Genomic DNA, 5,427 nt, shown 5'->3' with positions numbered 1-5,427 from the left:
TCCTCTAATAGCAGTGAAAAGGTATGCTCAAAGACGTGACAAACACTCTTCTAAACACTATTCTTTTTCATTGTGCAAACAAATACTAACAATATGTTACTCCTACCTGCAAATATTTCCATTAAACTGTATGGCTTTTCTTTTTCCCAAGGTCTGGCACCATTCATCATTTTGACTTCATACTCACTAGAAGTGCTGTCACTATGCTGAAAGTGGCCATCAGTGGAGATGTCTTACAGTATGATCTAGGATCATTTCTTTCACCGTATTCAAAATGTACTGCGTGACAATCACTTAATAATCTTGGACAAATGTAAATTAAGATGATTCTTCAGCTAAATATTATTGTTTCCGTTCAGTTCCTATAGCCATTATGATGTGTCATCAGGCAGCCGTGATTTTTTTGGTACAAAGTTTGGTGCATGGTCACCAAGGAGATTGACCCTGAGCTTTGATGCTGTGGAGAAGGACAGAGACTGACCGATGTTGTTAGGATTCTTCATCTGAACCAAGGTTATTGTAGTTAACTAAAACTAAATTAAAAACAAAAATTATATGAAAAAAACATTGTAGTTAAATAAAATAAAAATATAAAGTAGACTTTTGAAAAAAATCAAACTAACAATTTTACATGTTTCCAAATGTAATGTTTCCATAAATGTAACCATTTTTAAAGATTAAAAGCCAAAATGAAACAAGAAAACACAAACTGGAAACTAATTGAAACTAAACCAAATTAAATAATAATCATTTTATATCTGTGTCCTGATTGAGGGCGTTGGGCTAAAGGTCAGTAAAAGTCAAATTAAACTAAGACAGATTAACCCTCTGACGGTTTTAGTGCTTTTGATGGAATTTGTTGACAGCAAGAAAGCTGTCAAATAATTTTGACATTATTTGCTTTTTCAATTTTTATCATGACATAAAATGTTGATTTGTTTGGTTTGGTTTGGTTTTTTCAAATGTATGATATGTAGTAGAAGAATTCTGGATGTGATTTTTCCCATTTCACCTTGTTCATGTTGCCCACAGACACATACACTGAAATTCATCTCCCAAAAACTCAGTAGCACTGAAATGTTTCCTTTTTGTCCTTTTCAGTAACTTGAAGAAACTCTATTTCAGTGTCAGGGCACTAATTTTATTCTTTTTTAACTTTTCACTGTGATGAATAATACAGTCCAAGCAAGTGGAGATTCTGATGAGACATCGGCTTTATTGCTTGATCCCTGAACTGTTATTTAGATTGCTGCCTCCTGGCTGGTATGCATTTACTTAGTTTGCCAGATACTCTCAGGAAAATGCGGCACTATTGTATGGATCCTCTGAAAGATGTGTCTGTTTTAAGGCAGTGAATGAGTTGAAAGCTTTTGATTTTCTCTTGAAACACGACAGCTCACTTTTTGCTTTGTCGCTTGCTACGTCCTGTAAATGTCATTAAAGCCTGTCGTCATAATGAAACTATAATCTGCACAAATTAGTTTGAAAATAGAAAAAAAAAGGATGTGCTTTCATCTGGCATAATTACAGTTTCAGCTCGTACGGGGTATGAAATGAGATTGAACATTTAGGTAAATACCCTTTTTACTGCCTCTCACGATACGACTTGTACATCTCTGGTGTCTTTACAGACTCACAAACTCCTGCAGAAATCATCCAAAGTTGCCTCTGCCAGATATCATCTAAACTTTTTAAGACTCTGGAAGCCATCTGTTCCATAGATTCCTGCAGCGTTAGCGTTCACATCAGAGTTATATCCTCCACATTAACATTTAAAGCCAATCTTGTGCATTGTCTGTTCAACAACACGTATAATGGAAACAGAGGAAACAAGGAATTGAAGTTGCTGTTTGAAATACTACAAGGACTGAAAACCTTTTAAATGTTAAATACTTCAATAGCCAAAGCACAGTGCATTAATAAACCATTAACTGGATAATGCTGTTCTGATGCATTAACTTGCTTCCTAAATTTGCACAGTTAATCAGCTGCTGCAAATCATGAATTCTGGAATGCAAGGACTCATCTTCACACATTATAGCTAGCTAACACCAGTGTGGAAGATGGCAGCATGTTCAGTGTGTGATATTTGTCATCTCTGGCACCATGGCCCACTGAACCAACTCATTAAACACCCCCCACCCCACTGAATTTAATGCCGTTTGAAACATTTAATTCCAACTTGATATTCTTTCTTTCAAAATTTGAAATACTTTTATAACTTCATAACATGCAATCTACAGAAATGGAGCTTTGATTATTAGCTGTTGAGAGCAGAGCTATTAAAGCTGATTGACCCTTGAATGTGTTTCTCTGGTTGCAGTTATTATTACGGTACAAATGGAGGAGTGTCTTACAGTAAATACAGAGTGTGGACATTTCATTTCCATACACCCAAATTAGCTACTTAGAGGCAGCGGGGTGCTGTATGCTAAAATAGCGCTCAGCAGATCTGCTGAGGAGCATTAAGGGCCATATGGACCATGCAATTTAGAGACTTCACACCCTGCACAGGCTGCTGAGGTGTGGAAAGGACCATATCGCATACAGATAGCAAACCTTATAGACAGCAGTGTTGGGGGAGTCTGGCTTTATAACCTTCAAATATTGTCACTAATGATGTTAAATAATTACAAGCTTGATCAGGAAGAGGATGGGTGTCAATTCAAGAGCTCTGTATTAATTTTTCATAGTATCCAAAAGGTTGATTATGATGTTTTGTTTGAGCCGGCCCAGTAAATTAAACTATGAAACGTCTCGATGCATGCGCAAACAGGTTCACTCTGTTCATCTGGGCACGCTGAAAACGTTATGTCCAGATCAACAGAATCAAACTTTTTGGATTTACTTACCTGGAAGATTGCGCATGCATCAAGACGTTTCATAGTTCAATTTACTGGGTCAGCTCATACAAGACATCAGCGCAGACTGTTTATTCAGAGCACAAATAAATTGTTTTCTAAGTTTTGTTTTCCAACCACAGTTCAAGTCTGAGATTTCAGAATTTGTTGTTTACAACACAGAGACCAAAAGAATGACTCTTGCTGAGTTTTCTTTACAGAGTGTTATACCATCATGTGATCTGTAGTACTGATTGCTGCAATATGAAGGATGAAGAGTTAAAATCAATGCAGATAGACAATCTAGAGTTTGTCAAGCTCCTCAAGCTTCTAGTGATGACCTGCCTGTTGCTTTTCCTGTTTTCTCCACTCCCTTTGTCTCTTGTCTCTGTGAGGATTTGTCTGTGAGGATTCCTGGGCATGTCTGTCCTCCACCTGGATCCTCAGCTGGCACACCTGATCTGCGTCAACCTCTCTGCTGGATTGTTCTGTCACCAGTCGTGGCAGCGTGGCAAGCTCCTCACGTTTGCTTGTCCTTATGTTAACCAAGCCTCATTTACTGTGCTGCAGATCCTCCTGGTGTGCCAAACAGTTTTGTGTAAAATCCTGGCAAGTCAGTCTCTCTCTGTTCTGACAATGACCCACAACTGCCAGACCAGCCTTTCCAGCTAAACTGGGCAGCAGCTTTGCTCATGCCATCTCATCATCCATGCAGCATCTCATTGACATAAACAATGGAAAGAGTGAGGAATCCAAGATATATCAGCTGTGAGTGGGCACAAAGAAGACCTGCCATGCATTAGTTTAGTTAAGAGCAGAGTCAAATGTACACAGCAAATTCAAAAGTGTTAAATTTTTTGGTGTTAATAGTCTCCTTGCAAAAGTAGAGTTAATTTTACTCTAAGCAGAGTCACATTCTTTTAATGTAACTCTGAGGTGTAAAATGATAGTAGTTAAAATCGAGTGTTAAAAATGAGTGTTTCTCTGTCAAATCTGGAGGTGTTACAATGGAAACATTAACTCTTGACCTCTTAACTCTGAACTCCTACAGGGGCTATGACACCAACAGAGTAAATTCACAGACTCCGCCCCCAGCACGGCTCCAATCGAAGCTGAAGCGAAGCCGTTTCAGAACATTTTGCTCTACATATTTGAGTTGTTTGCCATGCTTGGTAAGTCATTTTTTCAAAGATTGTTTCAATTATTATTATGAGCTTTTACTTCTGTGGCTCTTTGGAGTTGAGACGAAGCTGTGTGAAAGGCATTAGCCATGTTGCTCGGTGATAGCATAATATTCTGTTTTAGCTAGCTGAAAGGTATTGTTTGCAGGCAAATACCACAGCCTTGAAAAACAGCTTGCATGTGAATTTTCAGTCAAACGTTTGGTCAAATACACCTAAAACAATGTCTAGAATGTGAAATGTTGGTATAATGGTGCTACTTGAAGCCTGAAAACGATCGCCCATAAAAAAAAAAACAAAAAACGAGCAAACAGCAGTAGCTGACATCCTGACTGGATTCTACGTTAGCATAGATCCCTCCAGAGTTTTGTGCACACGGTTTAGGTAAAAATTAAAAAGGTTGAGGTTTTATATTTAGTTCAGTATTACCTGTTGCCTGTGTCTTTGTCTTTTGGGAAAATACTTTACACAAATAATGGCTCAAAGAGGATTCCTTTTTTTTTTTACTGTGCTGCAATTGTTTACTGGATTATTTGTGCCATTAATTAGTGTCAACTAATTTTTATTCAATCTCTGCACAGGATATGCTTGTGAAGATGGAATATGGGGGAGAGCAGAAGTGCGTTGAAGTTCCACAAAGTGATGAATGAAGGACATGCATATTGTATTGAAGAAATAAGTGATGAGAATGCTGTTATTTGCATTTACCATGTCAGACCTTTTGATAAACAAAATTCTAATGAAAGTGAGAACATGTATACTGTTACATCTTTCAGAAAATGTTTTGAAATTGTGGTGCACAGTTCAGAATAAATGTTTTTCAAAAACCATTGCATCTTTTTAGCAAATGTTTATTTCCAAAAGAAATTTCTAGAAGTTCAGAACAGTAAAATTCCCGCTTTTTAGAATGAATTAGAAGATAACTCTTACGTAGTTAAACTAAAATACTCTTTGAGAGTTAATATATAAACTCTTAACACCGAGTGTTAAATTATCAACTCCAGACAGATTTGGTGTTTAACACTAAATCAGAGTTAACGTACCAACTCTCCAAAAAGAGTTAAATTAACACTCTCTGGTGTGGACCCATATAGACACTTTAATAGTGTTGAAATCAAATCTGACAGTGTTAATTTGGACATGCTGGATTTGCTGTGTAGGATACGGAGGCAAACAAATAAGTAAATAACAAAAATTAGCTTGTGCTGGACACTGCAAAAATAAAAAGTTTAAAAGAGTAAATCTAAACAGTAATTCAACATCAAAGTGCAAACTGGCAAAGCTGAGAACAGGAATGCATGTACATATATACACAGGGGTGACAGGTGGAAGGGAAACAGGTGAAGATAATCCAACATGGCTGTCGGTGAAAAGCTAAAGGCAGACACTCAGAAAGGAGGGAAAGC

At 37.3% G+C, this 5,427-nt stretch overlaps 1 long non-coding RNA gene across 1 annotated transcript; it reads left to right on the top strand.

Annotated features, from left to right (window-relative positions):
- The first annotated feature begins 3,695 nt into the window (after window positions 1-3,695).
- On the top strand, window positions 3,696-4,851 carry LOC308398777. The gene is made up of 2 exons (XR_013972019.1): window positions 3,696-4,012; window positions 4,603-4,851. It is a non-coding gene; the product is annotated as an uncharacterized lncRNA (long non-coding RNA).
- The last annotated feature ends 576 nt before the right edge of the window (window positions 4,852-5,427 follow it).

This window comes from Rhamphochromis sp. 'chilingali', assembly GCF_963969265.1.
Source record: "Rhamphochromis sp. 'chilingali' genome assembly, chromosome: 6".
Classification (NCBI taxonomy): Eukaryota; Metazoa; Chordata; class Actinopteri; order Cichliformes; family Cichlidae; genus Rhamphochromis; species Rhamphochromis sp. 'chilingali'.
This window is presented reverse-complemented; position numbering and strand designations above follow the sequence as displayed.